Source organism: Artemia sp. Qi Xiang Cuo, unplaced genomic scaffold, assembly GCF_049724085.1.
Source record: "Artemia sp. Qi Xiang Cuo unplaced genomic scaffold, ASM4972408v1 HiC_scaffold_22, whole genome shotgun sequence".
NCBI classification, from domain to species: Eukaryota; Metazoa; Arthropoda; class Branchiopoda; order Anostraca; family Artemiidae; genus Artemia; species Artemia sp. Qi Xiang Cuo.
In genome coordinates this window covers 1,498,498-1,511,089 of record NW_028297431.1, presented here as the reverse complement: position 1 = coordinate 1,511,089, position 12,592 = coordinate 1,498,498, and positions in this window count along the sequence as shown.

Here is a 12,592-nt window from a genome sequence, read left to right as displayed (position 1 = left end):
AATTTCTTTTGTTGAAATGCAAGAGTTGGAATATTTCAGTAGTGTTTGGTTGTGCTTTACCTTGTCACAGTTACATTTTCTTGATTTTTCAAAGTTCATTTTGAATTTCTTTCGTTGAAATGCAAGAGTTGGACTCTTTCAGTAGCGTTTGGTTGTGGTTTAACTTGTCACAGTTACATTTTCTTGATTTTTCAAAGTTCATTTTGAATTTCTTTCTTTGAAATGCAAGAGTTGGAATATTTAAGTAGCGTTTGGTTGTGGTTTTAATTGTAACTGTTACATTTTCTTGATTTTTCAAAGTTCATTTTAAATTTCTTTTGTTGAAATGCAAGAGTTGGAATATTTCAGTAGTGTTTGGTTGTGCTTTACCTTGTCACAGTTACATTTTCTTGATTTTTCAAAGTTCATTTTGAATTTCTTTCGTTGAAATGCAAGAGTTGGAATATTTCAGCAGTGTTTGGTCGTGGTTTACCTTATCACAGTTACTTTTTCTTGATTTTTCAAAGTTCATTTTGAATTTCTTTCGTTGAAATGCAAGAGTTGGAATATTTCAGTTGCGTTTGGTTGTGGTTTAACTAGTCACAGTTACATTTTCTTGATTTTTCAAAGTTAATTTTGAAATTCTTTCGTTGAAATGCAAGAGTTGGAATATTTCAGTAGTGTTTGGTTGTGGTTTAACTTGTCACAGTTACATTTTCTTGATTTTTCAAAGTTTATTTTGAATTTCTTTCGTTGAAATGCAAGAGTTAGAATATTTCTATAGCGTTTGGTTGTGGTTTATCTTGTCACAGTTACATTTTCTTGATTTTTCAAAGTTCATTTTGAATTCCTTTCGTTGAAATGCAAGAGTTGGAATATTTCAGTAGTGTCTGGTTGTGGTTTACCTTGTCAAAGTTACATTTTCTTGATTTTTCAAAGTTTATTTTGAATTTCTTTCGTTGAAATGCAAGAGTTGGAATATTTCAGCAGTGTTTGGTTGTGGTTTACCTTGTCACAGTTACATTTTCTTTATTTTTCAAATTTCATTTTGAATTTCTTTCGTTGAAATGCAAGAATTGGAATATTTCAGTAGTGTTTTCTTGTCGTTTACATTGTCACAGTTACATTTTCTTGATTTTTTCAAAGTTCATTTGAATTTCTTTCATTTGAAATGCAAGAGTTGGAATATTTCAGTAGTGTCTGGTTATTGCTTACCTTGTCACAGTTACATTCTCTTGATTTTTCAATGTTCATTTTGAATTTCTTTCGTTGATATACAAGAGTTGGAAACACTCATGATAAGTTAACCTAACCTTTTCCGGTGGGTATGGTTAGGTTAGACTAGATTAAGTTAGGTTAGGTTAGACTAGATTAGGTTAGCCTACGTACGCTTCACTTAGGTTAGCTTAGGTTAGGTGAGAGACATGCGAAAAGTTAGGAGTATGATTAGGTTAGGTTAGGTTAGATTAAGTTAGGTTAGGTTAAGTTAGGTTAGGCTAGGTTAGCCTACGTACGCGCGCGTACGTAGGCTAACCTAACCTAGTCTAACCTAACCTAACTTAATCTAGTCTAACCTAACCATACTCACCGGAAAAGGTTAGGTTAACTTATCATGAGCACTCATGATAAGCACATGTGTGTACATGTGTATACATGTGTGTACATGTGACAAGGTATACCATAACCAAACACTAGTGAAATATTCCAACTCTTGCATTTCAAGGAAAGAAATTCAAAATGAACTTTGAAAAATCAAGAAAATGTAACTGTGACAAGTTAAACCACAACAAAACACTGCTGAAATATTCAAACTCTTGATTTTTAAAGAAATAAATTCAAAATGAACTTTGAAAAATCAAGAAAATGTAACTGTGACATGGTAAACGATACCCAAACACTCATGAAATATTCCAACTCTTGCATTTCAACGATAGAAATTCAAAATGAATTTGAAAAATTAAGAAAATGTAACTGTGACAAGGTAAACCATTACCTAACACTATTGATTTATTCCAACTCTTGCATTTCAACGAAAGAAATTCAAAATGAACTTTGAAAAATCACGCAAATGTAACTGTGACAAGGTAAAACAGTACTGAAATATTCCGTCTCTTGCATTTCAATGAATGAAATTCAAATGAACTTTAAAAAAATCAAGAAAATGTAACTGTAACAAGGTAAACCATAAGCAAACACTACTGAAATATTCCAACTCTTGCTTTTCAACGAAAGAAATTCAAAATGAGCTTTGAAAAATCAAGAAAATGTAACTGTGACAGGGTTAACCATAACCAAACACTACTGAAATAGTCCAACTCTTGCATTTCAACGACAGAACTTCAAAATGAACTTTGAAAAATCAAGAAAATGTAACTGTGACAAGGTAAACCATGACCAAACACTACTGAAATATTCCAACTCTTGCATTTCAACGAAAGAAATTCAAAATGAACTTTGAAAAATCAAGAAAATGTAACTGTGACAAGGCAAACCACAACCAAACACTTCTGAAATAATCCAACTCTTGCATATCAACGAAAGAAATTCAAAATGAACATTGAAAAATCAAGAGAATGTAACTGTGACAAGGTCAGCCATAACCAGACACTACTGAAATATTCCAACTCTTGCATTTCAATGAAAGAAATTCAAATGAACTTTTAAAAAATCAAGAAAATGTAACTGTGACAAGGTAAACCACAAGCAAACACTACTGAAATATTCCAATTCTTGCTTTTCAACGAAAGAAATTCAAAATGAACTTTGAAAAATCAAGAAAATGTAACTGTGACAAGGTAAACCATAACCAAACACTACTGAAATATTCCAACTCTTGCATTTCAACGAAAGAAATTCAAAATGAACTTTGAAAAATCAAGAAAATGTAACTTTGACAAGTTAAACCACAACCAGACACTACTGAAATATTCCAACTCTTGCATAAAATAAACTTTGAAAAATCAAGAAAATGTAACTGTAACAAGGTAAACCACAACCAAACACTACTGAAATATTCCAACTCTTGCATTTCAACTAAAGAAATTCAAAATGAACTTTTAAAAATAAAGAAAATGTAACTGTGACAAGTTAAAACACAACAACACGCGACTTAAATAGTCCAAGTCTTGCATTTCAACGAAAGAAATTCAAAATGAACTTTGAAAAATCAAAAAAAAAGTAACTGTTATAAGGTAAACCACGACCAAACACTACTGAAATATACCAACTCGTGCATTTCAACGAAAAAAATTCAAAATTAAATTTTAAAAATCAATAAAATTTAACTGTGACAATGTAAACCACAACCAAACACTACTGAAATATTCCAACTCTTGCATTTCAACGAAAGAAATTCAAAATGAACTTTGAAAAATCATGAAAATGTAACTGTGACAAGGTAAACCATAACCAAACACTAATTAAATATTCCGTCTCTTGCATTTCAATGAAAGAAATTCAAATGAACTTTGAAAAATCAAGAAAATGTAACTGTGACAAGGTAAACCATAAGCAAACACTACTGAAATATTTCAACTCTTGCTTTTCAACGAAAGAAATTCAAAATGAGCTTTGAAAAATCAAGAAAATGTAATTGTGACAAGGTAAACCATAACCAAACACTACTGAAATATCCCAACTCTTGCATTTCAACGAAAGAAATTCAAAATGAACTTTGAAAAATCAAGAAAATGTAACTTTGACAAGGTAAACCACAACCAGACACTACTGAAATATTCCAACTCTCGCATTTCAACGAAAGAAATTCAAAATGAACTTTGAAAAATCAAGAAAATGTAACTGTGACAAGTTAAACCACAACCAAATTCTACTGAAATATTCCAACTCTTGCATTTCAACAAAAGAAATTCAAAATGAACTTTTAAAAATAAAGAAAATGTAACTTTGACAAGGTAAACCACAACAAAAAACTACTGAAATATTCCAACTCTTGAATTTCAACAATAGAAATACAAAATGAACTTTGAAAAAAATCAATAAAATTTAACTCTGACAAGGTAAAACACAAGCAAACACTACTTAAATAATACAACTCTTTCTTTTCAACGAAAGAAATTCAAAATGAACTTTGAAAAATCAAGAAAATGTAACTTTGACAAGGTAAACCACAACCAGACACTACTGAAATATTCCAACTCTTGCATTTCAACGAAAGAAATTCAAAATGAACTTTGAAAAATCAAGAATATGTAACTGTGACAAGGTAAACCACAACCAGACACTACTGAAATATTCCAACTCTTGCATTTCAACGAAAGAAATTCAAAATGAACTTTGAAAAATCAAGAAAATGTAACTGTGACAAGTTAAACCACAACCAAACGCTATCGAAATATTCCAACTCTTCAATTTCAACGAAAGAAATTCAAAATAAACTTTGAAAAATCAAGAAAATGTAACTGTTACAAGGTAAACCACAACCAAACCCTACTGAAATATTCCAACTCTTGCATTTCAACGAAAGAAATTCAAAATGAACTTTGAAAAATCAAGAAAATGTAACTGTGACTAGTTAAACCACAACAAAACGCTACTGAAATATTCCAACTCTTGCATTTCAACGAAAGAAATTCAAAATGAACTTTGAAAAATCAAAAAAAAGTAACTGTGATAAGGTAAACCACGACCAAACACTACTGAAATATTCAAACTCTTGCATTTCAACGAAAAAAATTCAAAATGAACTTTTAAAAATAAAGAAAATGTAACTGTGAAACTGTAAACCACAACCAAACACTGCTGAAATATTCAAACTCTTGCATTTCAACGAAAGAAATTCAAAATGAACTTTGAAAAATCAAGAAAATGTAACTGTGACAAGGTAAACCAAAACCAAACACTACTTAAATATTCCGTCTCTTGCATTTCAATGAAATAAATTCAAATGAACTTTTAAAAATCAAGAAAATGTAACTCTGACAAGGTAAACCATAAGCAAACACTACTGAAATATTTCAACTCTTGCTTTTCAACGAAAGAAATTCAAAATGAGCTTTGAAAAATCAAGAAAATGTAATTGTGACAATGTAAACCATAACCAAACACTACTGAAATATCCCAACTCTTGCATTTCAACGAAAGAAATTCAAAATGAACTTTGAAAAATCAAGAAAATGTAACTTTGACAAGGTAAACCACAACCAGACACTACTGAAATATTCCAACTCTTGCATTTCAACGAAAGAAATTCAAAATGAACTTTGAAAAATCAAGAAAATGTAACTGTGACCAGTTAAACCACAACCAAATGCTACTGAAATATACCAACTATTGCATTTCAACTAAAGAAATTCAAAATGAACTTTGAAAAATCAAGAAAATGTAAATGTGACAAGGTAAACCACAACCAAACACTAATGAAATATTCCAACTCTTGCATTTCAACTAAATAAATTCAAAATGAACTTTGAAAAAAAACAAGAAAATTTAACTCTGACAAGGTAAACCACAAGCAAACACTACTGAAATAATACAACTCTTGCTTTTCAACGAAAGAAATTCAAAATGAACTTTGAAAAATCAAGAAAATGTAACTTTGACAAGGTAAACCACAACCAAACACTACTGAAATATTCCAACTCTTGCATTTCAACGAAAGAAATTCAAAATGAAATGTGAAAAATCAAGAAAATGTAACTGTGAAAAGTTAAACCACAACCAAACACTACTGAAATATTCCAACTCTTTCATTTCAACTAAAGATATTCAAAATTAAATTTTAAAACTCAATAATATGTAAATTTTACAAGTTAAACCACAACCACAATCGACTTAAATATAAAAAATATTTCATTTCATAGAAAGAAATTAAAAATGAACTTTTAAAAATCAATAAATTGTAAATTTGACAAGGTAAAGCACAACAACACACTACTGACATATTCTAACACTTGCATTTCAACAAAAGAAATTCAAAATGAACTTTGAAAAATCAAGAAAATGTAACTTTGACAATTTAAACCACAACCAAACGCTAATGAAATATTCCAACTCTTTCATTTCATCTAACAAAATTCAAAATGAACTTTGAAAAAACAAGAAAAAGTAAATGTGACAAGTTAAACCACAACCAAACACTACTGAAATATTCCAACTCTTGCATTTCAATGAAAGAAATTCAAAATAAACTTTGAAAAATCATGAATATGTAACTGTGACTAGTTAAACCACAACCAAACACTACTGAAATATTCCAACTCTTGCATTTCAACGAAAGAAATTCAAAATGAACTTTGAAAAAACAAGATAAGGGAACTGAGACAAGGTAAACCACAATCAAACACTACTTAAATATTCCAACTCTTGCATTTTAGAGAAAGAAATTCAAAATGAATTTGAAAAATAAAGAAAATGTAACTTTGACAAGGTAAACCACAATCAAACACTACAGAAATATTCCAACTCTTGCATTTAAGCGAAAGAAATTAAAAATGAACTTTGAAATATCAAGAAAATGTAACTGTTACAAGGTAAACCACAAACAAACACTACTGAAATATTCCAACTATTGCATTTAATCTAAATAAATTCAAAATGAAATTTGAAAAATCAAGAAAATGTAACTGTGACAAGGTAAACCACAATCAAACACTACTGAAATATTCCAACTCTTGCATTTCAACTAAATAAATTCAAAATGAACATATAAAAAATCATGAAAATGTAACTGTGACATGGTAAACGACAAGCAAACACTACTGAAATATCCCAACTCTTGATTTTAAACTAAATAAATTAAAAATGAAATTGTAAAAATAAATAAAATGTAACTTTGAAAAGTTAAACCAAAACCAAACACTACTGAAATATTCCAACTCTTTCATTTCATCGAAACAAATTCAAAATTAACTTTTAAAAATCAAGAAAATGTAACTTTGACAAGGTAAACCACAACCAGACACTACTGAAATATTCCAACTCTTGCATTTCAACAAAAGAAATTCAAAATGTACTTTGAAAAATCAAGAAAATGTAACTGTGACAAGTTAAACCACAACCAAACGCTACTGAAATATTCCAACTCTTGCATTTCAACGAAAGAAATTCAAAATGAACATTGAAAAATCAAGAAAATGTAACTGTGACAACGTATACCATAACCAGACACTACTGAAATATTTCAACTCTTGCATTTCAAAGAAAGAAATTCAAAATGAACTTTGAAAAATCAAGAAAATGTAACTCTGACAAGGTAAACCACAACCAAACACTACTGAAATATTACAACTCTTGCATTTCAATGAAAGAAATTCAAAATGAACTTTGAAAAATCAAGAAAATGTAAATGTGACATGTTTTAAGAAAATGTAACTTTGACTTGTTAAACCAAAACCAAACACTAATTAAATATTACAACTCTTGAATTTCAACTAAAGAAATTCAAAATTAACTTTTAAAAATTAAGAAAATGTAACTGTGACAAGGTAAACCACAACCAAACACTACTCAAACATTCCAACTCTTGCATTTCAACGAAAGAAATTCACTCACAACTTTGTCAAATCAAGAAAATGTAACTGTGACAAGGTATACCATAACCATACACTACTGAAATATTCCAACTCTTGCATTTCAACGAAAGATATTCAAAATGAACTTTGAAAAATCAAGAAAATGTAACTGTGACAAGGTAAACCATAACCAAACACTACTGAAATATTCCAACTTTTGCATTTCAATGAAAGAAATTCAAAATGAACTTTGAAAAATAAAGAAAATGTAACTGTGAGAAGGTAAACAACAAACAAACACTACTGAAATTTTCCAACTCTTGCATTTCAAAGAAATAATTTCATAATTAACTTTGAAAATTAATTTATATGTAACTGTTACAAGTTAAAACACAACCAAACACTACTGAAATATTCCAACTATTTCATCTCAGCTAAAGAAATTCAAAATTAACTTTGAAAAATAAAGATAAAGGAACTGTGACACGGTAAACCACAATCAAACACTACTTAAATATTCCAAATCTTGAATTTTAACTAAAGAAATTCAAAATTAAATTGAAAAATAAAGAAAATGTAACTGTGACAAGGTAAACCACAAACAAACACTACTGAAATATTCCAACTCTTGCATTTAAGCGAAAGAAATTCAAAATGAACTTTGAAAAATCAAGAAAATGTAACTGTGATAAGGTAAACCACAATCAAACACTACTGAAATATTCCAACTCTTGCATATCAACGAAAGAAATTAAAAATTAACTTTAAAAAAATAATTAAAATTTAACTGTGACATGTTAAACTACAAGCAAACACTACTGAAATATTCCAACTCTTGCTTTTCAACGAAAGAAATTCAAAATGAACTTTGAAAAATCAAGAAAATGTATCTGTGACAAGGTAAATCACAACCAATCACTACTGAAATATTCCAACTCTAGCATTTCAACTAAAGAAATTAAAAATGAAATTTTAAAAATAAAGAAAATGTAACTTTGACACTTTAAACAACCACCAGACTCTACTGAAATATTCAAACTCTTGCATTTCAAAGAAAGAAATTAAAAATGAACTTTGAAAAATCAAGAAAATGTAACTGTGACAAGTTAAACCACAACCAAACGCTATAGAAATATTCAAACTCGTGAATTTAAACGAAAGAAATTCAAAATGAACTTTGAAAAATCAAGAAAATGTAACTGTGACAAGGTAAACCACAACCAAACACTACTGAAATATTCCAAGTCTTGCATTTCAACGAAAGAAATTCAAAATGAACTTTGAAAAATCAAGAAAATGCAACTGTGACTAGTTAAACCACAACCAAACGCTACTGAAATATTCCAACTCTTGCATTTCAAAGAAAGAAATTCAAAATGAACTATGAAAAATCAAGAAAAAGTAACTGTGATAAGTTAAACCACGACCAAATACTACTGAAATATTCCAACTCTTGCATTTCAAAGAAAGAAATTCAAAATGAACTTTGAAAAATCAAGAAAATGTAACTGTGACAATGTAAACCACAAGCAAACACTGCTGAAATATTCCAACTCTTGCAGTTCAAAGAAATAAATTAAAAATGAACTTTGAAAAATCAAGAAAATGTAACTGTGACAAGGTAAACCATAACCAAACACTAATTAAATATTCCGTCTCTTGCATTTCAATGAAAGAAATTCAAATGAGGAGGGGAGGGGGAAGGGGGAGGGGAGTAGGAGGGAGGAGATGGAGGGGTGGGGCCCTTTGGGGCCAAAGGGGGAGGTGCCCTTTGGGCCCCGGGGGGGGGTGGTCTGGGGGAACCTTGAGGGCCGGGGGGGCCCTTTGGGAGCCCAGTGGACCTTTGGGGACCGGGGGAGGACCTTTGGGGGCCCGGGGGACCCTTGGAGGCCGGTTGGCCCTTTGGGAGCCCGGGGGACCTTTGAGGACCAGGGGAGGGCCTTAGGGGGTCTGAAGAGGGCGTTTGGGGGATAACATTTCGAAATTTTTACTTTTTAGTTTACTTTTTTGCGGCGCATCCCTGCGACGCATCCTGCGGCGCTTTCCTGCGGTGCCTCCCTGCAGTGCATCCCTGCGGCGCTTTCCTGGCCCACGGCGCTTCCGGGGGGCGGGGCTGGGGTCGGGGGACCAGTGGGGGACGGGGGGGGGCCATTGGGGGCACAGGGTGGGCCTGGGGGGCACAGGGAGGGCGTTGGGGGCCCAGGGAGGCCCTTGGGGGGGCGGGGGGTGGCAGTTGGGTGCCTGGGGGACATTTGGGGATCGGTGGAGCGCCTTTGGGACTCCGTTGGTCCTTTGGGAGCTCGATGGGCCTTTGGGGGGCCCGGGGATGTCCTTGGAGGGTCTGAGGAGGGCGTTTGGGGGGCTGGGGCTCTGTGGGAGCTTGGGGGACCTTTGAGTACCGGAGGGCTTCCTTCGGGGTTGGGGTGGGGGATCGGAACCCTTTGGGGTTGTGGTAGAGCACCTCACAACACTGTTCAAATGGAACTTGTGTATTATAACGACCAGAGAGTTTCACCCTCAAATTCTCTTCTAAAACCTTTCCTAAAATCTTCTTTCAAAATGTCACTGTTTCGCCGAAATAATCCCATAAAATGGATAAAACGGTTTCGCCCAAATAATCCCTAAACGTAATTTCAGCGTGTTCCTTTTGTTTGGCATCTCTGCGCTAACGCATTTCAAATTTCTAGGAAACCCTTTCCTACGTTAATCTCTTCATCTCATAAATTTTCCTAGCTAAACTATTAGGGTTCCGTTAGAATATCAATTTATCTCTCCGACTTAAAGCTCCGTGAAGCCGAATTTAAAAATAGAATTTCTATCTCTTTAGACTCCCGCATAATTCCAAGATAACAAGTGATGTCAATTATAATTCCTGACACTAAAGATCAATGAAGCCCTATTTAAAAATAGAATATTAATTTTTCTCTCTGACCTAAAGAACGTTTATCCCTCAGACCTAAGATTAAAGAAGCCATAATTCCCCCTTCGTGAATCAATAATTTCCCCTAGCGATTATGTAAATCAAGTTCTCAGGCCAGGCTAGCCAAACAATCTCATAGCATTCGCGTCAAGCATATCCATTCTCACTGACAACGAACAGACATAAAACAGGAACATAAATTGCTGTTGTCATCCTTAAATGTGACAAAATTCCTGTTTTTTCATTCTCACTGACAAAAACCATAAAAACAAATATAAATGTGAGAAAGTTCCTGTTTTTCAAATTCTCACTGAAAAAAAAACATAAAACATCCATAATTTGATGTTGACATCCTAGAAAAACATCAAATAAATCGAACAACACACATAACCATCCATGAAAACAGACCATGAGAAAATTCATGGTTTTTCAAGTGAGAAAATTCCTGTTTTTTCATTCTCACTGAGAAAACCATAAACCACGTGGTCATCGTGGGACTCAATAAGGCCATTCTACTTAAAGTCAAGACTCAAATGAGCCAGCATTTGAGTGCATTGAAGATCCGCATAAGAGAGTACTTTTCACCTTTGGAGAAATAGTTAGACAGGGTACGTGACTTCTTTAATGCTAATGCTATTGACACTAACCTGACTACATTTCAAAAGGAGAAACTCATTGAAGTCTCATGTGATCCCACGCGGAAAAATAAATATTTGACTGCTGGTTCTATATTGTTAGATTTCTGGATCAGTATTAAGAAGGAATACAAAGAACTGTCAAGCTTTGCTGTTAAATTTCTTGTAGGGTTTTTCAGCACTTATTATGTGAAAAGGGTTTTTCAAGTTTAACCTGTCTTAAAAGTAAATCTAGAAACAAATTAAATGTTGAAGATGATTTAAGATTATATTTAACTAAGTAAGAATCCAACTTCGAAAAACTGTGTAAAGGAAAACTAGCTCATTCTTCTCACTAATCTCTTTGCAAGTAAGCGCTTTTTGCTCTTTAAATTTTGTTTGTGTTTTTTTAAATAAAAACGTTTGTAAAAAATGTTTGTTTAAAAGGTTAAGGCTTTAAGATTTGTTCAATATTTTAGCTATAGTGTACTTAGTACCGGTAACTGAGAAGGGGTAACTGGAATGTTATGTAGGTAAAAAGGGGTACAGTGTAAAGGGGTCTCGAACCATATGCCCTGAATGTATTAAATACTTCCTACCCCTTGGTTACTTTGTATACAAGGGCTGCTTGACGAACTTTCGGAGGGGGCTCATTCGATCGATAATAGGAATAATCCTAGAATCGATAATTCGATCGATAACAATATTTTTTCAGTGAAGGGGAATTTGGTTCGAGAGAGAGGAGAGGTTAAAAAATTAAAGCACTACCAAAAATTTGTTTGTATGTATATTTTCGTACGAGCTGGACAAGCATTTTCGGGAGGGGAAGGGCTTCAAACAGGTAAACTCATTCCCTTGGATACAACCCTACCTGTGCAGCCCCATCATTTGGGAGGCTGCACAAATAATAGATTGTGATAACTTCGCTCTGTGCTTGGACAGCCCTTCGGCACCAATGGTCGTAGAAACTTAGGAAAGGCTCATTCCATTGAAAATTAAAAGCTCTAAAGTCCCCTTTAACAGTCAAGTCATTAGAAGGCAACCAGACCCTTTTTCTAGGCCCCTTTTAGCTGCTCTCCCCTAAAGACATCAGATCAAACTTTGAGAGAGCTATTTTGGTCAGCATAGTGGAAAGGTCAAATAACTATGCCTTTGGGGATGACAAAAACCCCAAAACGTCTCTGAACAAGGACTGCAAGTTACACAAAATACTAACTGTTAGTATATAGAATTTGCTATTGGGAAAGTAGAAAATATTTGATCCTATGTCTCCAAATTGAAACTTTCAGGGATTGTTTAGGGGGGTGTTGAACAAAATTAAAACACACTATGTACACGTGGGTTGTCAAAAGGCCGTATCTCAGGAACCATGGGCACCTAATAGGGGGAGGGGGTAGATATGGACACCAGCCCCCCCCCCCTGGCTGAACAACATTGCCTGGCACGATCATTGTTGACTACTTTTTTTTGTATCAGTCTATCTCAAATCCCAGCTTCAATTTATATCAGATTTCGGCCTATTCACGAGTTAGGATCTTTCCGAGTCGCTGCCTGGACGCTGGTCTTCTTCGTTATTCATCAAGAGAAATAAAAATCTGGTAGAAAAAAAA